Consider the following 26,123-nt stretch of genomic DNA (forward strand, 5'->3'; position numbering starts at 1 on the left):
GGGAAGAGGACATGAACAGACACTTCTCCCAGGAAGAAATACAAATGGCCAACAGATATATGAAAAGATGCTCAGCTTCATTAGTTATTAGAGAAATGCAAATCAAAACTACAATGAGATACCACCTCACCCCTGTTAGATTAGCTATTATCAACAAGACGGGTAATAGCAAATGTTGGAGAGGCTGTGGAGAAAAAGGAACCCTCATACACTGTTGGTGGGAATGTAAAGTAGTACAACCATTATGGAGGAAAGTATGGTGGTTCCTCAAAAAACTGCAAATAGAACTACCTTATGACCCAGCAATCCCTATACTGGGTATATACCTCAAAACCTCAGAATCATTGATATGTAAAGACACATGTAGCCCCATGTTCATTGCAGCACTGTTCACAGTGGCCAAGACATGGAAACAACCAAAAAGCCCTTCAATAGAAGACTGGATAAAGAAGATGTGGCACATATACACTATGGAATACTACTCAGCCATAAGAAATGATGACATCAGATCATTTACAGCAAAATGGTGGGATCTTGATAACATTATACGGAGTGAAATAAGTAAATCAGAAAAAAACAAGAACTACATGATTCCATACACTGGTGGAACATAAAAAAACGAGACTAAGAGACATGGACAAGAGAGTGGTGGTTACCAGGGGTGGGGGGAGGGAGGACGCAGGAGGGAGGGAGGGAGAGAGTTAGGGGGAGGGGGAGGGGCACAGAGAAAACTAGTTAGAGGGTGACAGAGGAAAATCTGACTCTGGGTGAGGGGTATGCAACATAATTTAATGACAAGATAACCTAGACATGTTTTCTTTGAATATATGTACCCTGAATTATTAATGTCATCCCATTAACATTAATAAAAATTTATATTAAAAATAAATAAATAAATAAATAAATAAATAAACAGGATTTATATTGTTTCAAGATTTCACATATATTTGCTTGCAATAACACCCTTTGAAATGTGTACTATTATTATCTAAATTTTATGGACTTAGACATCAAGATGGAAAGTTAACTTGCCTGACATCACAGCTCAAACAAATAGCAGAGCTGGAATTTGAACCAGGGCAGTCTGGAGCCTGCCATTTTACTACTGCTGTCTACAGCCTCTGATGAATATGATGCTGCCACATTATATCTATATTCCCAATGTTGGACAGATACGTGCACGTGTGTGTCTGTGTACACACACATACAGGGTGAAGCAAAAACAGAGTTACAGTTGTGAGTACACAAAACACGGTTTATTCTTGTATTGTTATTTATTAATTGTTGCATTGTTTTCTATACGAACTGTAAACCTACTTTTGCCTCACCCTGTATGTATGTATAGCGATATATAAACACATGAATGTATGTATATACATACCCATATACATGTATTTTAACTAATGTGTAGTACAACTTCAGATCCATGTTTAATGAGATTTGTTTATTAAATACCTTTTTATTCTTATTCAAGGAAGAAAAACTATGCTTTCTAGGGAAAAGCGATTGGTGCCCAGTGATCTCATGGTTGTCTAAATATACTTGGTCATAAGGGGATAAAGGAGGAAAAACTTAACTTAAAATTCCCTAGGACTCTTCCATACCTTCTTGATTTAGTATTTTCTCCAATGTCAAAAATGGATAAGTTTTATACATGCAACTAGCAACAGCAAGAAGATTCTTAAAAACAGTATGATTTAGAAATAATTCTCATCCCCTCCCAGCCCCTCCAAAAAATAACCAATATGAAAGTCCTTTTTTTGGAGAGAGAGACAGGAACAAGGCGGGGGGAGGGGGAGGAAAGAGATGAGAGAGAAGCATCTACTCCTAGTTGCTTCACTTCAGTTTTTTTTTTCTTAAGTGAAAAGTGGGTAGGCAGAGAGACTCCCGCATGTGCCCCGACTTAGATCCACCCAGCAAGCTCCTTATGGGGCGATGCTCTGCCCATCTTGGGCCGTTCCTCTGTTGCTCAGCAACCGAACTATGTTAGTGCCTGAGATGGAGACCATGGAGCCATCCTCAGTGTCAAGGGTCAATTTGCTCCAACCAAGCCATGGCTGCATGAGGGGAAGAGAGAGCTAGAGAGAGCAAGGGAAAGAAGAGGGGTAGATAAGCACATGGTTACTTTTCCTTTGTGCTCTGACTTGGAATCAAACCTGGGATATCCACACGCCAGGCCGATGCTATACTACTGAGCCAACTGGTCAGGGCCAAGTTGTTTATTAATTTCTTTCAGATGTACCTTGACCAGGGGGCTCAAGCCAAGTCAGTGAACCTTTGCTCAAGCCAGTGACCTTGGGCTCAAGCCAGCAAATTTGGGCTTCAAGCCAGCGACCTTTGGGTTCAAGCCTGTGATCCTAGCAATCAATTCAGTGATCCTGTGCTCAGTTCTCAAGCTGGCAATCTCACATTCAAGCTGGCAAACCCACACTCAAGCCAGATGAGCCTGTGCTGTAGCCAGCAACCTTGGGGTCTCAAACCGGGGCCCTCAGTGTCCCAGGCCAATGCTCATCCACTACACCACCAGTCTTATAATCAATTGGCAAAGAAACTTATTTCATTTTCAAAATTCTCAGCACTGGTAAAATTGTATGAAGTAGCTGCTCTCATACACTGCCTCTGGAAATATAAACTGGTATGACTTTATTAGAAAGTAATTTTGCAACAAGTAGCAAAAGCTTTAAAACTTAAAAACCCTAAATTCAGCAATTTACTGCTAAGGAAGCATCCTAACAAAGCCATAAATAATGGTAACTAATATAAAGCTATAAGAATATTCATGATAGCATAAAAGCAAAAAAAAAAAAATATTAGAAGCAAATTAAATGTCTAGCTAGAGGGGATCATTAAATGTATTTTAGGATATGCATTCAATGGCATACTATATAATCAGTAAAAATAATGCAGCAGCTAAACATCTGTTGCTATGAAACGATGTCCACTATTACATTAAATGGAACAAAATCGTTAGATGAAAGGTAACAGTTCATATTATATTGTTCCCTACCACCATCTGATGGGAGTCTCTCCAGCTGAATTTATAAACACCGTCATCAGAATCATCCCTTTCTTATCAATGGCTTCTCATTTACCTTAATCAGGGATCTCAGCAGAAATAGAAATTATTTTCTTTCCCATAAGAAAGCAAGGGTTCCATTTTTTTAAAAAAGACATAAAGAATAAATGGATGGAGAATATGTGAATCTATAGGTGTATGTTTAGGGTGTGTGTGTGTAGGAGGATAGATATATTCCTCATCACTATACCACTACCTTGGGGACTTTACAATTAAATGAGAGTCACTTTTGGTTAAACATCTTAGAGATATTTACCTGTATCATGTGCTTTCATCACAATGGAGAAACATTAGCAGTCAGTTCGTTGCCAGCAGATCTCTCCACACAGATTTCGCTTGAATAATAAGGATGGCAGTAGAAACCTCACCGTAAGATGCCTAGACCTGTAAGTACAAAAACAAAATTCCCACTGAGTCCGCTGGCAGTGGCCTTCGCTCACATTAACTTAAGTCAGAGAAAAAAGAAATATTGCATAATTCTCTCTCTCCCTCATCCACCCAGGGATGAGAAGCTTCCAGCCAGGACTTGTCTCCCCTCCCACCTCCTGAACTTAGGGACATCACCATCAAAATAATTCTGTTCCTTCCCTTCCTTTCCTGCCTAATGATTCCAAAACATCAGAGAAATAAAAAATAGTTCTTCTCCAGGAAATTTCAAGAACATTACTAAATTTGATGCTCTCTGAGATTCCTTCTAGCCACACAGCTAAGCAAATTCAGTACATGTATTTACCACAGCCATCTAGCTTTCACTTTCAAAGCTGTACGTGCCTCTCTGTTGATGACTCAGGTGAAGCGTGGTTATTGTTGATATTCAGGGTCATCACTAACATTCATCGAACACTTACTTTGTATTTGACACTGTGCTAATACTTTACACACATTACCCCACTCCATCACTCTACTATTGACAAAAACCAGTCAGACAGCTAGTAGATATTAAAGCCAGTATTTAAGCCAATATTGTTCAGAGGCCATGCTCATAATTCTAGTAGCTCATAATTCTCTCCAAAATTGATCTTGCTATCAACACTCCTGTTCTTATTATAAAAAAAGTTAAATATCAAATCAACATCATCTTATTTTTCCCCAGAGTTGATATGTCACCTAAGTCTTTGCATTGCTTTTTTTGGATTTGATTGTCCTTTGATTTTAATTCCTAGACCAAATTGAAATCAACATGTTCATATTACAAATAAGAGTAAGTTTATAGTTACTTTAGTAAATTAAAAATGCCAAATAATCCCAAATCCGGGTACCAATACACTAAGGAACAACACAAAATCCAAGTTCCACCTAAATGGCTAAATTTTATTAGGAAGAGGCAGATAAAAAAATCAAAAGTCATATGTGAATCCCTATTTAAGATACAAAAATAAAGAGCAAAATTTCTAAATATTATAGTATATCGATGGTATAAAAAATACTTGGTAAATTCTAAATACCATAGGTCTTAGAATCACTGCAACACAAATTAGGTATGAGCACATCAAAAAACCGACAAAGTTTTTTTTTTGACAGAGACACAGAGAGAGTCAGAAAGAAAGACCGATAGGGACAGACAGACAGGAAGGAGAGAAATAAGAAGCATTAGTTGTTCCTTGATTGCTTTTCCATATGTGCCTTGACGGTGGGGGGTGGGGGGTGTTCTACAGCAGAGCAAGTGACCCCTTGCTCAATCCGGCGACCTTGGGCTTCAAGCCAGTGATCTTCGGGCTCAAGCCAGTGACCATGGAATCATGTCTATGATCCCACGCTCAAGTCAGCGACCCCGTGCTCAAGTTGTTGAACCTGTGCTCAAGTCGGGGACCTCGGAGTTTCGAACCTGGGACCTCCGTGTCCCAGTCCAATGTTCTATCCACTATACCACTGCCTGGTCAGGCCCAACAAAGTTATTTATGAGTCACATACTGATTTCCCTTTTGTACACCTGTAATACATATGTAGGTATTTATGTGCGCTATTCTGATTATTCCTTTGTGCCTTTGATAGCATCATTTTCTACTGAGATTAGGTTCTCAGCAAGGTCCCCCACCCAGTACAGTGCAGCTCTCATGTTCTTTCTCAGCCTGCACTACAGCTTTTCTGCCTTATGTTTATCCTTAAAAGCACCTTGTTCTCCCAGGCCTCTTTGCTAAGCCTTCAACCCAAGTCATCCACCTTCTTCATCTAATGACCCTGTATCATTCTCTCCCTCAGCTCTAATCTCAGTCCTGTTCCCCTCAGGGGAGCCTTCCCTGCCCTCCTTGGCCAGGTCATTACCTCCTACTACCTGTACATGCTTTTATAGAATCTTTTTCTGTGTTTTATTGGTCACCTCTGTGAGCTTATATTTCCAGTTAGATTCATTGATTGTTATTGTCTCCTCTACTAATTAGCAAGCCCTAGGAGGGAAGAATGTGTGTGCTCTTGTCTACCCTCTATCCTCAAATTCAGCGTGATGCTCTACACATTGAAGGCACTCAATAAAAATCTGCTGAATGAATAAATGAGGGAGGGAAGAAAGGACAGAAGAATAATCCCTATTATAATTTAATTAGTGTTTAATTAATTAATCTGCTGATGGCTTTTCAACACTGAGTATAAGGGCTGCATTCCTTTCAACAGCATGCAAGGCTCCCCGTGACCTGACCCCGGCCAGCCATATCACTCCTCCAGCTGGCCTGGCGCTCACACCTCTGTCTCACTGTAGCTTCCCAACCAACCTGGCCTTGCTCCTGCTCATCTCCACACCCTGGTCTATTCCATTTCTTCTGCACACCATCTCTTCAAACTCAGACTCTCTCTGCAAGTCTCAGAGTGAGGGCTGCTTTTCTGCAAACACCTCTCTGATACCTTCTGGGAAGCTGAGGTCCTCTTTTCCCATTTTTCTGCAACACGCTGTATTTATCCCTATAAAAGCAACTATCATTTTCTGGTACTTGTTTTAAGCAAGTTTATCTCTCCAAATGCATCATAAGTCCCATAAAGGCAAAGCAGGAGTATGCTTCATCATACTATCCTCAGAATTTAGCATCATAGCTTAGAATACAGTCAATAAATAAATATTTGTTGAATAAACAAAAAAGAATATGTATATGTATCTATCATACATACATATTTCATATGTGCAAAGCTCCATAGTTGAATATTTAAAATATGTTATCAAGATAGTATATTTTAAATATTATTAAATTTTATAAGGCATAACGATTATAAATTCATCTGTAAAATGGAGATAACACCTACCTCACAGAGTAGTTGGGAAAATTAAATAATATTTAAGTAAAATGGCCCTGGCCAGTTGGCTCAGTGATAGAGCGTCAGCCTGGCGTGCAGGAGTCCCAGGTTTGATTCCCGGCCAGGGCACGCAGGAGAAGCGCCCACCTGCTTCTCCACCCCTCCCCCTCTCTTTCCTCTCTGTCTCTCTCTTCCCCTCCCGCAGCCAAGGCTCCAATGGAGCAAAAAGTTGGCCCAGGTGCTGAGGATGGCCTCTGCCTCAGGTGCTAGAATGCCTCTGGTCGCAACAGAGCAACGCCCCAGATGGGCAGAGCATCGCCCCCTGGTGGGCATGATGGGTGGATCCCGGTCAGGCGCATGCGGGAGTCTGTCTGACTGCCTCCCCATTTACAACTTCAGAAAAAATACAAAAAAAAAAAAATTAAGTAAAATGTTTAACACAAGTCCACCACACTGGAAGCACCTATAAATATTAATTGTAGAGTCATTATTACTGTCAACATTATTATTAGGACAACAATGTTGAATTTATAATACCTCAAATTTAATAGTTTTATTTGACTGCATTTTTCCTTATTAAAACATTAACTAGCATTAGCATCTCGGTAAAGCCATAGAAATGGTTAAAGAGGCACTCAGCAAATCAAGGAAGGAGAGTCTTATTCACTGCAGCTGAAGGACAAATTATTATTTCAGTATCTTCAATATATGTGTAGTGGTACAAAAGCATCAACAGAGAAGATATACTTCAGTTTAAAAAATTATCTATAAAACCTAAATGAGCCTGACCAAGTGGTGGTACAGTGGATAGAGCATCAGACTGGGATGCAGAGGACCCCGGTTCGAGAACTCAAGGTGGCCAGCTTAGCACGGGCTCATCTGGTTTGAGCAAAACTCACCAGCTTGGACCCAAGGTCACTTGCTCGAGTAAGGGGTTACTCAGTCTGCTGAAGTCCCACGGTCAAGGTACATATGAGAAAGCAATCAATGAACAACTAAGGTGTCGCAACACGCAACAAAAAAACAATGATTGATGCTTCTCATCTCTCCGTTCTTGTCTGTCTGTCCCTGCCTATCCCTCTCTCTGACTCTCTCTCTGTCTCTGTAAAAAATAATAGAAAAAAACTCTAAATGATAGGAACACCAAATACTATCTATCACTCAAATGCTATAAACATTTAGCTTAAATAATTAGAAATGCTTAGTGTAAATGATTTCTTTTGCTAAAAAAAGAACAAAAATAAGATAGAAATATATATATTCATTTCTTAAAATTACTGTACAAAGTAATATAACTTTATAAATAACTATTATATTTGTCTAATTACTATGCCATAAAATATTTGAATAGCAAACACATTTCACATGTTGTCTATTAGATGCTATTCTGATTTAGATTTACTGAAATTTAATGAAACAAACTTATGCAAAGAGGAAAAAAGAGGTTAGACCATTCTGCAACCATATTATTTTTCTGGAAAAAACAATGTAAGTGTGAAATGTTTACAAATGTTCTCAGTGCATGGTTGAGCAGAATGAACTGGAAGTAACTTATTCTACAAAGCAAATTTATAATTTGGTCCTACAAGGCTAAATTTAAATAATGACTACAAAAGTATTTCATATACCATGTGCCACTGAAATATAAGGTACTATCATCACTGCATTTTGAGATTTCTATTTTCAATTCATCTTTATCTCTCTGATAAGTGATGTAAAGCCAGTAGCCAGAGCTACCATCACAGCTGCCTGACCCATGCAGGTTCGCATTGGATTTGGACAGTCGGTAAAGAAACAACAGAGCCAAAAACTGGTGGGCTATCATCTTTAATCCTAGCTTGCACCTGGCGGGCAAGTAAAACACACACTGAGCTCCAAAACCCACTCACATTCAGTGCTCACAAAGCTACTGACTTATCCGAGTTTCCTAGAATCAAAGGTTTCTAGCTCACCAGCCTTATTCACCTCTGTTCCCATCTCCTTCCTTCTTCCTGTACAAACTCTGCACAAACTGGCTTCTCACTCAACACTCCGCCATCTTGGCTACTTCTCCTGGCCTCCTCCACGTGGCCTCTCTCTGCTCTCTCCTCTAATGCTAATCTCAGGAACCACGAGAGCAAGCTCCCGTTCTGCCCCCATTTTATAGTGTAGAAATCAAAACCTTTAATCCAATATAAAAAATAGGGAAGTCTCTAATACAAGTCACTTATCTGATGCATGATGGGATTATACCACCCACATCAAAAAGGGTGGGAAAGGCTTAATCCCAAAACCAAGCCCCAGGCTACAAGGATCCTGCCTGCCCACAGCTTGCCCCCAACACACATTAACATCACCTGGGCGACGAGCCTCCATGTGGGCAGTGCCATCTTTAACAAAGTGATCATAATATATTTTATCTGCCCAACAAATGATAAAACACAAAGCAAGTTATGTTTCTAATCAGAGCTTAACCAGTTCCTAAGAAGTATTGATTTACAGAGGGAAAATATAAAAATGCTAAATTCTTAACTTTTAATTGTTTTACCACTAGAATATTACACTACTTTTAAACTGAATTATAATTCTATTCATTGGTCTCAATCATTGCCCCCTTTATTGCAAATATATTGTTCTCTGCAATAAAATTAAGGTAGGACAAATTTAGCCCAAAAAACAATTTATTTAGATAATTTTTTATCTGAATTTACTATTAACCTCATTATCATGATGCTTGTGTTTGTGTCATAAAATCTGGTAAAATCTTACAAATATAAGACAATATTCCTCTTTATTTACACTGATCCCTCAATCTGCCATGTCCTTCCTATTCATTTAAATGTTACTCTTCCTGGCCCTGGCCGGTTGGCTCAGCGGTAGAGCGTCGGCCTGGCGTGCAGGGGACCCGGGTTCGATTCCCGGCCAGGGCACATAGGAGAAGCGCCCATTTGCTTCTCCACCCCCCACCCTCCTCTCTGTCTCTCTCTTCCCCTCCCGCAGCCAAGGCTCCATTGGAGCAAAGATGGCCCGGGCGCTGGGGATGGCTCCTTGGCCTCTGCCCCAGGCGCTAGGGTGGCTCTGGTCGCGGTAGAGCGATGCCCCGGAGGGGCAGAGCATCGCCCCTGGTGGGCGTGCAGGGTGGATCCCGGTCGGGCGCATGCGGGAGTCTGTCTGTCTCTCCCCGTTTCCAGCTCCAGAAAAATACAAAAAAAAAAAAATGTTACTCTTCCTTTAAGATTCAGCTCAGATGTCATTTCCTCTGACATGCTCCCACATATATTGTATTTGTCCTGCTGTGTAATGATTCATTTCCCTCTCTAGACTGTGAGCTCCTCAGAGTTACTGACCAAGTCTCTGCATTTTTCATAACAACCTATACAGTTCTTTGCCCATAAAATTTTCTCAGTAAATACTGGTTGGATGTGTCAACGAATACATATACTTTGATGCTCTTTAGATTAAGGTGAAAATGCTACTAATTACAATCTACAGTTAAAGGTTAAAATAAAATAAAAATTCAATTTTTAGTGAAATGAAACTCTTAGCATTTTCACCTCCAGATGCATCAGCATTACATAAAAGATGTTGAAACTATTTCAGAAAATAGACATGCTGCACATTTTCCTGTCTGAGAATTAGTCTGAAAAATACCAGCTACACAGGGCCTCTTGGTGTTCTCATGACAAACATTCAGCTAGGTATTAATCCCACACTCATTTAATGGAAATTCAGACCAAGACTCAACCTCCTCAACACCAGCACATCACATGTTTTTCGATTCAGCTGCTTAAGAATAAGCTGATGGTCTCCAGGAGAGGAGTGCCCCTCCCCATACTGCCCAGAACTTCTGTAATGATGAATCTTAACAGCAGAGAACTTAGTACTCAAAGAAACACTCGCCGGTGCCAGATGACGTTTTCCACTTCTACTGTAATTCTTATTTCCACATGGACCAATTTCTCACATATCTGCTTTTCATTTTTCTAAACCAAACCTTTGAACCTGTGACAACTTGCCTGGCTGAGTAACATATTACATCATCACACACATGCCAAATCCTACCTCACTCAAAAGGCCGGAAAGAACAGCAGGCAGCAAAATAACAAGTTTCTCATCATAACCTATCCAAGCTGATCATCTACCTTCAAAACTGTGAGTCCCTGTTGGGACAATAAATATCAAGTTTCCAAGAGGTCCTCAAGTCTTACTTCATGGTTCTCTTTCCTCTGTGCCCCCATGATTTTCTAGGTATTCAGTAGGAAGAGGAAACAAAGGACTTCTGTGTCTTCTGTCTCATCCCACTTAGCAGTAGTCAGCCTCACCCAGTACCCTCAGCCACCCAAAAGACCCCCAGGGTTTCCCTATTAGACCACACCTTCTGACCACTCCTGTGTGATGTCAAGACATTTGGGACTATGAAAGGGATTGTGACATGAAATAGGTAGAATGTGAGAGCAACAAGGGAAAAATCTAGCTTACATTATCATCTTTAAAATACTTAAATTTTTAGGCTGTGGCCGGTTGGCTCAGTGGTAGAGTGTTGGCCTGGCGTGTGGAAGTTCCGGATTCAATTCCCAGGGCACACAGGAGAAGCACCCATCTGCTTCTCCACCCTTCCCCCTCTTTTTTTTCTCTAACTCTCTCTTCCCCTCCCACAGCCAAGCTCCATTGGAGCAAAGTTGGCTCGGGCGCTGAGTATGGCTCCATGGCCTCTGCCTCAGGCACTAGAATGGCTCTGATTGCAGGGAAGCAACGCCCCAGAGGGGCAGAGCATCACCCCCTGGTGGGCGTGCCAGTTGGATCTTGGTCAGGCACATGCAGGAGTCTGTCTGTCTGTCTGCCTCCCTACCCTCCGGCTTCTCACTTAAGAAAAATACAAAAAAAACCCCACAACTTATATTTTTAAATAGTAACTCACAAGATGATGACTTCAGTGAACATTGCTATATGAAAGTTAAGAGTGCAAATCCTAAGAGTTCTCATTACAAGAAAAATTGTGTTTTTCTTTCTTATTACTTTTTCGTATCTACTGAGGTGATAGATGTGCTAATCATTTCATGACATATGTAAGTCAAATCATTATGCTGAACTCCCTAACTTTATACAGTGCTACGTGACATATATCTCAATAAAATGGCAATTTTTTTAAATCCAAAAATTGTATTATGTGAAAATTGAGACCTCCAAAAGAATACATACAACACATATATAATACATGTAATCTATGAGGCACAACAATCAATATGAATACCCACAAACCTGCCTTTTGAAGACGTGACCAGAATGGCTGCATCTACCTATGTGCTGCTTTCTAACTTCTCCCCTTGCTCTGCTCCAGAGGTAACCACAACCTAAAATTTGAATGTATTATTCCCTTAATAAACAATGTAATTTGGCTTGATTTTGAACTTTATAAATATTCCTATCATACTGTATCTTGTCTTCCATGGCTGGTTGTTATCGTTTTTCACACAGTGCTATTAATAAATTTGATTATGTTGTTGTAAGTGGCGGCAGTTCACTCATTTTCACTGCTATATAATGTTCTCTTGTATGAATTTTTCAATATTGTTCTACTGATGGATTAAATTTTTTACCTTATAATTTTATTTTTTTCTATTAGAAACAATGTGTTTCCATTAGAAATAATAGAGATAAGCAAGGTTTCTCTGGGGTGCTGCCTAAGAACAAACTGGCTGGGTCACAAATTACATGAATATCCACTCTGACATCATATGCCAAATTGGTTTTTTTTTGTTTTGTTTTTTTTGTTTTTTTGTTTTACAGGGACAGAGAGAGAGTCAGAGAGAGGGATGAGGAATAGATAGGGACAGACAGACAAATGGAGAGAGATGAGAAGCATCAATCATCAGTTTTTCGTTGTGACACCTTAGTTGTTCATTGATTGCTTTCTCATATGTGCCTTGACCGCGGGCCTTCAGCAGACCGAGTAACCCCTTGCTGGAGCCAGCGACCTTGGGTCCAAGCTCATGACCTTTTTGCTCAAGCCAGATAAGCCTGCGCTCAAGCTGGCGACCTCGGGGTCTTGAACCTGGGTCCTCTGCATACCAGTCCGACGCTCTATCCACTGCACCACTGCCTGGTCAGGCTATGCCAAATTGTTTTCCAAAGTGTCTATACCAACCTACACTCCTACCAGCAGTGCACCCAATCATTTTTTTTGAAACTGTTACATCATTTTAAAATCTAGAAGGAGTTCTGATTGACCTAAAGGAGGTGTTTTTGTTGTATCGGCTCAAGTTAAGAATAATCCATAAAGAAATAACTGTCTTATACAGTGGTGCCTTGAGATACGAGCAGACCAACATACTTTTTAAGATACGAGCTGCAACTCAGTCCATATTTTTGTTCGAGATCCAAGTGAAATTCAGAGATACAAGTCGTGATTCGGGAAGCTGCCGCTAGTTGGCACGTTGGCGCATGCGTCCAGAATCGGCAGTACAACACCAGCATCTCATTCTTTCTCATGTGTTACCCACAAAATCAAGTCGAATCTTGTGCGTTGTACTCGTTCTTGCATCATTTTTGCATTTTTTTACTAACTTTTTTTGTGTGCTATCATGGGGCCGAAGAAACTGAGTATAAAGGACAGTGGTGAGGAGAAGAAGAAGAGAATGATGTCAATAGAAGTAAAGCAAGAAATAATAGAAAAACATGAGCGTGGTATATGTGTGATTGAACTGGCAAGGCTGTATGACTGCAATATATCTACAATTTGTACCATCCTTAAACAAAAGGATGCCATCAAAAGCGCAAATCCAGTGAAAGGAACTACAATTCTGTCCCAATTAAGGACAAATATCCATGAAGAAATGGAGAAGCTTCTGCGGTGTGGGTGAAAGAGAAAAAGCTGGCAGGAGATAAAGTGACAGAGACTGTAATATGCAAAAAGGCACATATTATTTACAGCAACTTGAAGAAGAAAGAACCATCAACCTCAAAAGAGGCAGCAGAAGATACGTTTAAGACAAGTCACAGCTGGTTTGAAAATTTCAAGAGATCTGGCATCCACTCGGTGGTGAGGCATGGTGAAGCTGTGAGTGCTGACGTTAAGGCAGCTGAGGAGTACATCATATGTTTTGTTGCGCTTATCACAAAGAAAGGCTACATCCCCAACAAGTGTTCAAATGTCACAGAACAGGATTGTAAAAAAATGCCCTGGAGGACTTTCATCACCTCAGAGGAGAAGAAGCTGCCAGGCCATAAACCCATGAAGGACCATCTGACCCTTGCATTGTGTGCAGATGCTAGGGGTGACTGTAAAGTAAAGCCACTGCTAGTGTATCATTCCGAAAATCCCTGAGCCTTTAAGACTCACAAAATTCTTAAAGAAAAACTGCAGGTTATGTGGCATGCCAATGCTAGGGCATGGGTTACCCACCAGATTTTATGGAATGGGTAAATCTCATCTTTGGTCCTGTGAAGAAATATCTTCAAAAAAATAAACTTCCAATGAAAGCATTTTTAATCCTTGAAAATGCTCCAGCCCATCCACCTGGTATTGAAGATGACATTCTCGATGAGTTCAAATTTGTGAAAGTCCTCTACCTCCCACCCAACACGACTTCAATCTTGCAACCTATGGATCAGCAGGTCATTTCCAACTTTAAAAAGCTTTACACTTGTTCTGCCGCTGCTTTGAGGTGACTGAGAATACAATTCTAACCCTTCAAGAGTTTTGGAAAGATCGCTATAACATCGTGATATGTTTATACGCATTATTGACTTGGCATGGCAAGAGGTTACAAGAAGAACGAACCTTGAACTCGGCATAGAAAAAGTTATGGCCTGATGTTGTTGCAGACAGGGACTTCGAAGGATTCAAACTGGAGACCGAGACTAAGGTAGAAGCGTTGGAGGAGGTTGTGTCCCTCAGAAAGTCGATGGGGCTGGAGTTAGATGAGGGTGCTGTAAATGAGCTTGTCGAGGAACATGAGGAGGAACTCTCAACTGAGGAGTTGAAGGAGCTACAGATGATGCAACATACAGAGCTTCTGCAAGAGATTAGTAATGAGGAGGAGGTAGAGTCGGAGGAAGTGATTTCAACAAGTGAAATTAAAGACATGTTGGCAATGTGGGAGAAACTTTCAAGTTTCGTTGAAAAGAAACACCCAGAAAAAGTTTCAACTGGTCGTGCTTCAGCACTTTTTAATGACACTTGTTTGTCACATTTCTATAACATTTTAAAAGGCAGGCAAAAGCAAACCTCTTTGGATAGATTTTTATTCAAAAGTCCTGCAAGTGAAAGTGCCAAAAGTGCAGCAAAAAAGGCAAAAGCAGGTGATGATTAAATGAAAAATACGTAACGTTAAGCTTAGCTTAAGTTTAAAGTTAAGAAAGTGCACTTTTTTACAATTAAGTTTTTGTGGTTTCATTTTAAGTAAAGAAGGTGAAGTTTTAGTTTACGTTTAGTGTTAAGAAAGTGCAGTTTTAGTTTATGTGTCTACAGTGCCTGCATCCCTTCCTCCCTCCCTCCTCCTCCGCCATTCATCTCCGTTAGCCACACTCATTTGTCTCGAAGGTAAGAATAAATAACACTTTTTTCTTTTATTTCGTATATTTTGTTATGCATTGGTAAAGTATACATGTGTGTTTCTTAATTAAAAACATGGTTTTTTTCATAATTTAGGATGGTCTGGGGATGTTTCACAGGGCTGGAACGGATTAAATCTATTTCAGTTATTTTAAATGGGAGAAATTTGTTTGATATATGAGTTGAGTGACTTACGAGCTTGGTTACAGAACAAATTAATCTCATATCTCAGGTACCACTGTACCTCTCTCACACATGGCTGAGTTTATACTTTGTTCCTCACTAAACAAATGAAAGCTACTTCCTAAGATATGCTTATTTTTCCACCTTCAAATATGGCATTAACTAATAAATTAGATTGGACTCAGGATAAATAATTTGAAGGCTCCATATGGCTTTATTTTCTAATCATTCATCAAGCAAAGTGGCTGCCAAAGGTGTCAAAGAGTGCTCTAAAATACATTAAGTCCCATGGACCAAAACTGCCCACTTGAAACAGAAAGTCATGTATAAACTTAAAATGCACAAAACTATATAGCAAATCAAGATAATTCTTTACTTCTTTCAGTATTAGAAACAGAAGGATAGATAACTGAAATAAAGAAAAACATTATTAGCTTTTATTTTAGAAGAACAAAATATAAAAACCTTTGTAATGAGGTTCTGACAGGCTCAGACTTAGAGAAAAAGGCTTCTGTCCCCTCCAAAAAGTCTTAGATCAGAGCTGGAGACTACATCACCCTTCAGAGTCTGAACTGCAGATCAGCCAGTGCATCTTTTCTTCATGTGCATCTAAGGGTCTGAGTGTAGTTAGCAAATAAAGAGATGGGGCGCTAGGGGTTAGGGGAGCAAAGTTACAATGAACTAGTGGCAGAAGAACACCATAGCAGACACTGAAGGATATTGGCAGAGCAGTTAGTCTACCTTCTTTAACTGACATGAATTAAGGCTAGGGCAATGGTCTGCAAAACACACAGTCAGTTTGGCTGATACTGTTAACAGTTTGGACTTTTTTTCTCCAGAGCCATTTACTAGTAGTTTAGTAACCACTCTCTAAAGTTTAGATTATCCTCACCACGTTCTTAGATTTTTTTCTCCATTCTGATCTCTTTCTTACTGGTGAACCCCAACAAGTAGGGCCTGTGTCTGAAAGGCAGCCAGTGAGGGGGAGAAGGAAGAATTCAAGGCCTTCCCCAACACAAAGAATGTCTCCGAAAAACTGGGTATGATTAAAAAGTAAAACAAACAAGTATATGCTATAGTGCCTGTTAGGTACCTATCTGGGATTTTTTTTTTTTTTTTTTTTTTGGTGTCTATTAATGCAGTCTTATCCTTCTTACTACATTCTCACACTTTTAATTAAGTAGGGCTAAGGTACCTTATTTTAATCACACTAATGGTACCTTTTCTTTCCAATTCAGTAAGCTAGAATCTAGCCAGCCAGAGTTAAGGAGAGCAAGCCTGTCCTTGTTGGTCAAGAAAGATATCCTTATCTTGTTTGTTTACTAAGACTGTAGTAAACAAAGCAACCCTATTTGTATATTTAGTATCTCCTGCTAGGTGCCCAAAAATATGATGGGGGGAAAATGTGTCTGTAACCTTAGGTGAAGTTCCAGATTATAAAACAGCTTTCAAGATCAGAAAATTAATAAAATCATCGTATTTTAAAGGATCCCTTTATAACACTGATATGTAAAGATCATATTAAAATATATTCACTTTCCATAACTACAAAAAACTTTTATTTAAAATGATTTTGTATTCCAATGCTATATTAAATGTATGTCTGGCTTTTTATTCAGGAACTTGATTATCTTTTCAGAATACTGTATTTCATTTTAAGTGATGCATGGAGGACTACTTAGTCCTCCCCCTATCTCTAAACTCCTATGGGAAATCAGAACGTACTTTCATGCCCAAAGCACCAGGTGGAGGTTGCATGAAATACTATAGCAGCACAAAGGTGAGTCCTTTCCCAAGGTAAAACAGGAACAAAGACAAATCGTCAGGCAGGGCTCCGCTCTCCACGGTTATGCACAGAGTACAAAAAAGGTTAACATTTTTTATAAGATCTTGCATGGGAGCTGTTCCAACAAGCTGGAGTTGGACCACCCACCCACACGTTCATCTCAGCCCCTCCTCTCCAGCCCTTCCTGTACAAGCCCGCCTTCCCGCTCCATGATTGGCTGTCCTGCAGCCTATGGCCACACCCCCAGGGCGCCCGCTGGCTGCTGCTCTGACCGGCATCCTCCTGCTAAAGTATCAGCATCCCAACACCCACCGGGGAGCGCCACCGCTCTGGAACAGGAGCCCGCAGCGGCTCCGTGGCAGCCTGCCAGGGGCTGAGTTCCTACTCCTTTCTTCAAGAGGCAGGGTGAGCAAATTAGAGGTTATAAACACCTCCGGTAGAAGGAGGAAAATTCCTTTGGGCTTTGTAAGGGAACTTCGTCTCAGCGGAGACTGTCTCCAAGGTATAAGAGAATGTGCTAACCCACGCCCCTTAGACCTGCCGGGCATGTATGGACCTCACCTTTAAAAGCTGGTCACAATTATGGCATTATGGTAGCGGTGCAGGAAAAGGTTTCTTTGAGAATATCTCTTACGTTTGAGATCATTGCTGGCCCCTGATAAGTAGCATAAAGCTATTTTCAATGTAAAGGAAAGCATATTCCTAAATGTAGTGCTGCCAAATCCAATGTGAGACAAGGCTTAAGTAAAATATTGGGGCTCCTAACATGAGTTAAAGTTTTATTAGGAAATCAGGAAAGCATACACCTCTGGCCAGGGACAGCAAAGAAAAGCAGCTACGTTCTAAATTGTGTTGAAAAGAGAAGCCAGGGGTCTAGAATTGAGCAAAAGCAGCAAAGTCAATTAAGAATGATACTTTGATGTGTGTTAGGTAGCTCTCACACCTTGAGGGGACTGGCTTTAAGATCACAACCCTCCAACAACTCACTGAGACCTGAAACTCTTACTTTTGGTTTAAAGATTCTTTCTCTCTTTAAATATCAGAATAATTATGCTCTCTTGAAACTGGAACATCTAGATATCAAAAAAAGAAGAAATGAAAGAAAAACAAATAAAAAAGAAAGAGAGAGAAGGAAAGAGAAAAGGGAAGGAAGGGAGGGAGGGAAGGAGAGGGAAAGAGGGAGGGACAGAAGGAGGGAGGGAGGGAGGGAGAAGGGGAGGGGAGGGGAGGAGAGGGGAGGGGAGAGAAAAAATAAATACACATACACACACATATGGAAAGAGAACAAGTTTTAAATCTAAGCTGAGTATTAATCGTAGCGTCATCCAGCTCTAACTTTGGAGGGGTTATTTACTGGTTTGACTCTTGAAGTTCATCATCTGTGAAATGACACAAACACCTGTCTTAGAAGGTTGGTACAAAGCTGAAGTTCAATTACATACATGTAACTACGTGGGGCCCAGACCACACACATCGTAGATATTTGTATAGTTTTTTATTTTCTTTTCTAGAGAGCAGGTCATGATAAGACAACAAGTGAGGACAACAATAAGAATGCTAGCTTCCTTATGTGGAAACAATGAGAAGATCAGCAAAGATGGGGAAGGGGTTTGTAGGAGAACAGGGGACCTAGAGCCTGGCAACAGAATCTTTCACAAATGTGGTAAGGTCATCTCTGCTTCAGGGCACATGGTTGCTGCAGCTTGACATTTATATGTAATGTGGACTGGCTGGCAAACCTATGATCTTAGAAACTGACCTGCACCAAACAGCCAGGCCTTACCTCTGCCCAAGGCTCTTCCTGGCTTGCTTCAGCTAGAGGGATGAAGTGTTGGGATGCATCTGAACAGCTATACTACAGAGTCGCCTGCAAGGGAGTGGGAGCAGTGAAGCTGTGACCAGGTGGCAGGCTAGCAAGCCAGCAGAAGAAACTAAGTTCAGCTTCTAACTTGAAGAAGCCTCGTGAGGTTAGTCAGAGCCCACTGACCCACAGTTCAGGTGGGTGGAACTGGTAACCTTTCTACTGACTTACCAAGGAGTGCCCCACACCAAAGTGTGTAGCCAAAGATGGTTTTCCTTACCTTGCATCAGTACCTCCACACTTAGGAATCACCCCTTTTCTCACCCTGGAGAGCCAGTCATCACCATCTCCTAAAGCATGTACCAAGCAATCGCACCAGTCGTTCAGGCTAACAGACCAAACAGGGAGGGCTAAAAATGGCAGGAAGGGAGGGGCTTTAGAGCAGGCTGATGCAGAAATATATTTTTAGGCTGAGAAGACTTTCAGAATCTAAAAAGCCACTACCTAGGAAATAAACCCTCCAAATATTTCCTTCTATAATTGCTGCCCATAAAAACAAGCTTAACCTGAACAAATAGGAAGGAGAAAGGTATTTTTAATAAGCAGTAACAGCCAACACAAGTAACAGACATTATTTAGACACATTAATAGGTCAAGACACCAGTCCTTCTGTTCCCCCAGACAGACTACTTGGAGCACCAGCAGTGTGCAGGACACATTTTGGAGATCACTAATCCGACTGAGTTTACTGTTGCAGTGTTAACTGGAGTATGACATAAGCAGTATTGCCTCATGGAATTTTCAAAATGCAGAACTGGGAAGCAATAATATCCACACATGGAAATCTTTCCGAAGTTTACTGTTTTTATTTTTCTTATGCAATTGAGTGAATTACTGGCTATGATTTTCTATTTAACATTCAAGATTGATAATTTTGCCATCATTCTTTCTGTGTGTTATCTGTAATTTCAAAATTCTAGTTGACCTTTCCCTAACTCCCTGGTATACATTTGAGTCATTCCCTCCTTCCTTCCTACAGTGAGTTGTGTGCACAAAGAATGCGGAACATTTTTAATATAAGTTTGAGCAAAACCACAATGAAAAGTAAATAAAAGTGTCATACAATGCTTCCCAAAGCTAGAGACTTATTTTAGAGGCTACACATCACTGATTATATTCCATCAGTACAATAATTAAAATTTGACTATATAATAATCTTAAACAGCAGGCACAACTTTTTGAAAATTTCTCCCTGGTATTAGCTATGCAAAAACACCGAATGAATGTTCAATGCTAATCAAATTCATCGCTTAAGAGCAGCATATAATAAATGGGTCACCTAAGGAATGCTTTGAACAGAATGCTTCACTACTGTCTGATTATTCTAAATTTAAAACTCCGACAAAGGAAAGGATTATTCTTCTTGAGGTTCAAAATTCACAAAGATTTGGTAATAAAATTCCTTTAGGAGAGCAAATAAAAAAATTGTTATCTACAAGCTGCCAATGTTTTATGTTTGCATGGTGTTTTTAAATCAAAGTCACCATTCATTCAAAAACAAATGTTTGTTTGAATAAATAAATGAAAGAAAAGGCCTCAAATATTTTACAAGCTTAATCACCTATAAGCTATGAATCAGGCAGTAACTTTAATTATCCCCAAGTGCACAGGCTGAGACGAGCCAAATGTCAGCTCTCCCCAAGCAGGCCAAAGCCAGACCTGGAAACTGAAGTCATGTCCTTTGATTCTTAGAAAATGATCCAGCTGTTAGAGCCTGTTGCTTAGCTGCCTTGCTGCAAACTCTCAATACAATTTGGAATGCATGTTATCTAGGCCAGGTGAGGTATGATTAAGGAAGCATATCAAAGTCGGGTTTGTTCCTGAAACTATACAGGTAGTCCAAAAAAGCAAAGCAAAGCAAAACAAAACCCCCATCAAAATGCAAAAACTGAAAATACAATTATTAATAGGAACATCTTCACTCTAATGAGGCGCAAAGAGCAAGTCCGTGCTAGAACTGACACTATCCCAAGACTAGGGGAAAAAAAGGCCTACAGGATATTGGATGAGAGGTGAAGCCCAAGGCTCCCCACAGGGCTTGGAGCTGATTCTTCCAGCAGCACTGCTAACACCTTTTTCCACTCAGACGTTCTAATAGGAATACAATCCAAGAACCTACCAGATACTTACAATGTTCAATAACACAGAGAAGAAATACAACTAAAAGATTTCTTTGAGCAAGTGGAATCTATTTTGCAAGTAGGAAATTCTCATGCATTTCAGAGTGAAAGTTCTCAAAACAGAAATCTTAGTTTTCAAAAGCCATGCCAAGGGAATTAAAGGAATTAATATTACCCCCACATTACACTGTCTTTTGTGAGCTGAGAAGTACCTGCCCCAACATCTAAATTTTCTGACGCCAGAGTAAGGTGAAGCAGAGTTGTCTTGACCCAAATTGTAAGGCAGGTAAAGTCTGGCTACAAAATCCTTTCCCTTTTGTCCCCCAAAGGTGCCTCCCTTTCGGCTCCAGGGGTTTCTGCTCTGTAATTCTTTTCCACCCTGACCCTGTCAACATGAGCAACAGTTGAAACGTTACATTGTTTCAGTATGAATATACTGTGGTCTTTGTTTTGCACCCAAACTATTTCTGTCCTTTAAACTTTTCAATTTTTAAATTGAGGAATGGAAAGCTTTACTTGCCTTTAAATTCCAGTATCAGCCAGCAGCCAACATTCTGAACTGGGACACAGGGTAAGGCAAGGCCCCTTAATTTTAAAATCTTCTTTTGCTTCACCTTAAGGTTTGCCATAAGGATGGAAATACGCTGAAATCGTACGATCGGTTCATACTCCGCTGTGACCATGGCCAAACTCTACCAGGCGTCCCCAAACTACGGCCCGCGAGCCACAATGCAGCCCCCTGAGGCCATTTATCCAGCCCCCACTGTACTTCTGGAAGGAGCACCTCTTTCATTGGTGGTCAGTGAGAGGACCACTGTATTTGGCAGCCCTCCAATGGTCTGAGGGACAGTGAACTGGCCCCCTGTGTAAAAAGTTTGGAGACCCCTGCTAAGCCCTCCTTATGCATTTGTAAAGTAGGAACTATTCTAAAATAATATAATGTAACATAATATGAGAAGATTCATATAAAGTTGCAGACACATTGCTGTCTTAAAGATTACACTACCCTCAGAAAGAACTCAGTGATTCTAGAGTAGGTTAAGTGCAACTCGGGTTGACCCAGCCAGCTAGGCTAAAGTTGCCTGCATTCACTGGGAACTGGAAGAGCCCAGTTCTTACCAGTTTCTTGGAGCTTGTGGTCTCTGACCATGGCGCCAGGCGCCCCCTAAAGGCAGATCTGAGGTTAGTCTTTCTCCCAGTTACCTTTCTCCTTTTTCCTGGCTCTCTTCCTGCCTGAAAGCATCTAAGCCCTACCCATGCCTCTCCTCCACTAATGCCCAATTGCCATGCAGCACAATATCAATCATGTAAGTTCCACTTTGTGACAACAGTAAGTTCTGTGTTACATGTTCAGGCTTCTTACTGGTGATGCATGGAACTGCAGAATTTGGGAGCCAGACTGGATCTTAGAGAGATTCTTTACTCTGTTTCATTTCACACATGCAGAGAGGGTATGCCTTTCCTAAGGCCACAAGAAAACAGTTTAGAACAAAGCTGGGGATATAACAGGCTGCTCATGATCCCTGCACTGCTCTAGGGCTATCCTTAACACTCTGTGCACTTAGACAAGGCTGCAGGGACACAGTCCCTTCTCCCTCGGGTTGTAAGACCATTTGCTCACCCTTCAGAAACAGGTCTAATGCTCAGGGGAAAGGGTAGGCTCAGGGATAGAGATACTGGCGCTTTAGGTTAAGGAACTTTCGGGTGATAGGATCGTTAGGAAAATTTACAGACTCCCAGTAAGAAAATCAATAGGAGAGTCAATGTGGTACAGTACAAAAAAAAATGTAGGTTATTGAGTCAGAGACCCAAGAATGACTCTCAAAGCTTACTGGTGATGTGGCCCTAGGCCAAGTTATAGAAACTGCCCAATTCTGTATGCCCTGACCAGCAAGAGCCACCGACTTGGCTCGCAAGCCCCAGCAATACTGCTCTTTTTTCATTCTAGAGCTCTCTGTAACTTGGATGTCATGGCAGGCAACACACAAACATACACATAAACACACACACACACACACACACACACACACACACACACTCTCCAAAATCACTCACTCCAAAATCATTTTTTCTGAGTCTCCTTTGTTGACAGTAATTGAAGCTAGACCAGCAAAAGGGGGGGAAATGCTAGTCAATAAATAAAGCTCCTCTAGATCCATTATGCCCCTGGCCCACCCTCTAGCTAGGAACTTTATTTCTACTTTGTTGCTTCTAACTACTCTGTGTTCAGCTGCAGAGAGGACTATTTTCTTCACTGTTCTGTTTCCTCAAAATAAGTTGGCATTCTTGCTCTCCCTAGTAAGAGAGGGCCTGCAAAGATCACTGAAGTTTGTGGGGTGAAGCAATCAGCTGCTAGGCTGAAAACCCAGAGCCTAGCAGCCAACGCCACTGGGAAAAGTGCAAAGGGTGAAACGGGCACCGCTCTGGATCATAAACATTATTACAGGTGAAGTGACTGGCTGCTATGTGGGTGTCCCTCTGTACCTAATTGGACCATGCAGCATGACACTCCTGGGGACCGTTACAGAGATGCAGTTGTAGCTTACCACATACAAAGGCTGTGTGTCTGACAATTTATGTGCAAGCCTAACTTTGAGAAATTACTTTATATGCTGAGTGTCCTGGGAGAGTTTATTATTTCAGAGAACTCCATAAATATTCTGTAAAATTCAGCCATTTCTGTTTGTGTTTTGGAAATTTGGATCTTAGAGTGTCATATTTTCTTCAAGAAGTCTCTCTGCAACTCCTACACTCTCTGCCCTGAGAGCGTATCTTCAATCTGAACATCAGTAACAGAAGAATGTCATATAGGGGGAAATATGGACCAGCGCTGGAGAACAGAGAGGGCATCAGACATAGGCCATCATCAACATATCTTTCTAGATGAACCATAGGAAACGTAACAACAAAGGCTGACCCAGAGATGTCACTCACAATTCTCCTTCTTGAAAAAGTGGTGCAGCACTGTGAGAAGAAAAGAAGAAGAGATCCTGACAGAAAACTAGAAAGTAACAGCCCTAAACTGGAGGAGTAAAAGCTGGAGGTAGGCGCTGGTTAGGCATTCAGAAGGCACAGGAGGAGAACTAAGCACAAGCACTGCCATGCCGGTGGTTATCCAGCCAGTTGTGACAGCTCCTCACTCAGCAGAGCCCTGACACCAGAATTCCATCACTGTTACAGGCTCAGAGGGCTTGGAGTGAAGCTCAGGTGAGGGAGTAATCAGGGTTAGAAAACAGTCTCATGTACAGTGGCTTACCCAACAGAAAGCAGAAACCATGTGGAGAACACCAGCAGAGGCTGCGTACAGCTCCAGCTCCCGCCCGTCTGCCCGGCTGATGGGACACATACCTGGATTGGTACATTTTTAACAACTGCGCTTCTAGCTTCAGACTGACAGAAGGAATCTAATCTTTTCCAGAAGGTACAGGGGCCATTTGAGGACAAATTCCAGGCCAGGCTAAGCCTTTCACTATTTAAGGATGCGTGAATCAAAACTATACAACATAGGTGACATGGTGGCAAAACAACAAAAGACATTCCAGAAATGAAAAAAGATAATTTTGAAAACGATTTACTATTAGAAATAGAAATACATTTAAGACAAAATATGATTTGTCTTACAAAGAGAAAAGAAGAAAAAAGTCAATGCTGAGGTCACCAGTTTGAAACCTGGGCTTGCCTGTTCAAGGCACACATGGGAGTTGATGCTTTCTGCACCTTCCCCCTTCCTCTCCCCCACCCTCTCTCTCCAAGAAAAAAAAATGAAGAAAAAATCCCGACTGAAACAAGACATGAAAGATAACACATGACAGGTGAATGAAACCAGGAAGAACTTGACTGAATTACAAAACAAAACAAAAAATTGGAAATGTTTCAATTATCACTTTTCAAAAGTATAATTGAAAGCGATGTTAGGACCAAAGAAAAGGAAAGACAACACCCTGTAAAATCAAATCAGTGATGTGAAGAACAAAGTTAAAAGAACTATTCAAAAATGGGAGAGCAAAGAGACAGATCATAATGGATATTGAAGACAGAATAGGAAGCCAAGGTATTTGTGAATCCTGAAGTGATCAGAACAAATACCACACAGAAGTTATTACAGATATTATGTAAGAAAACTTTTCTGAATTGAAGAAACACCTGATTCCTAGGCCAAAATAAAAAAAAAATTTACAAAAGAGCTCACTGCACAAGAAAAAATTAATGAAAATGGGAATACACACACACACACACACACACACACACACACACACACACAAATTAATGAAATGGTCATCTACCAGAAATGAGTAAAGGAAAATAAGCAGATGCTGAGAGGCATACAATAGGTTTTGCTTTTAGTCCTTAAAAAAAGGAGATAAAAATTTAATAAACACATAGAAAAGTAGCATAAAATAATAAATAATGCTGAGCTGAGGACTAGATACAAAAAACATAATTAGAGCACGCATTTCTATACAGGGCTCATGGGACATTAACATAAACTAATCATGTATTGAGACATCAAAGAAACTTGACTTCTCAGTATTATGTGACCATGGTACAACAAAACTCCACATTAATAAAGGCACAAGCAATTTAAATAAACTTATACATTTTAAAAACATTCTAACTCGGTATTGAGTCTAAAAGAAACTAAGTTATGCAATTGCAGATTGAAACAAAGATAAAGAGAACATTGTGTATCAATATAGGCAACTTACACTCAGAGGCAAACACCTTCAATATTTTCATCATTAAGAAAAACATTTTTTTTTTTTCTTTGAAGCTGGAAACGGGGAGGCAGTCAGACAGGCTCCTGCACAAGCCCGACCGGGATCCACCCAGCACGCCCACCAAGGGGCGTCGCTCCGTCGCGACCAGAGCCACTCTAGCGCGTGGGGCAGAGGCCAAGGAGCCAACCCCAGCACCTAGGCCATCTTTTGCTCCAATGGAGCCTCGGCTGCGGGAGGGGAGGAGAGAGACAGAGAGGAAGGAAAGGGGGAGGGGTGGAGAAGCAGATGGGCACCTCTCCTGTGTGCCCTGGCCGGGAATCAAACCTGGGACTCCCGCACACCAGGCCGACGCTCCACCATTGAGCCAACCAGCCAGGGCCAAGAAAAACTTTTTAAAAAGGATTCAACTCAAGAAATGAGAAAAGGGATATAAACCCCAATAAAGTAAAGTAGGTAGAGCACACATAAATAATGACAGAAACAAATTCAAAATTTTAAATAGAAAGATTTTAAAACATAGCCTTAAAAATACTCCAAAACAAAATAGATTTACTGATAGCTAATCTGACGTTTCAAAGAAAGAACTATTAAATCAAACTAAAAATGAGAAATAAGAGAAAATGAAAA

The 26,123-nt window shown here is 40.7% G+C and overlaps 1 protein-coding gene across 5 annotated transcripts in view; it reads right to left on the minus strand.

Moving 5' to 3' along the window:
* The window catches only part of ATXN1 (ataxin 1), a 577,099-nt gene that overhangs the window by 296,991 nt on the left and 253,985 nt on the right, over nt 1-26,123 (minus strand). For 3 of the 5 annotated variants that reach the window (XM_066377106.1, XM_066377108.1, XM_066377109.1), the window contains one exon: nt 3,333-3,460. The exons of 1 other annotated variant lie outside the window; for it this stretch is intronic. The gene's annotated coding sequence lies outside the window, so the exon portion shown is untranslated. Of the gene's footprint in view, nt 1-3,332; nt 3,461-24,034; nt 24,055-26,123 lie in introns of those variants that run through there. One more of the 5 variants, XM_066377110.1, reaches the window with a different exon arrangement.

The sequence above is a fragment of the Saccopteryx leptura genome, chromosome 3 (genome assembly GCF_036850995.1).
Source record: "Saccopteryx leptura isolate mSacLep1 chromosome 3, mSacLep1_pri_phased_curated, whole genome shotgun sequence".
Lineage (NCBI taxonomy): Eukaryota > Metazoa > Chordata > Mammalia > Chiroptera > Emballonuridae > Saccopteryx > Saccopteryx leptura.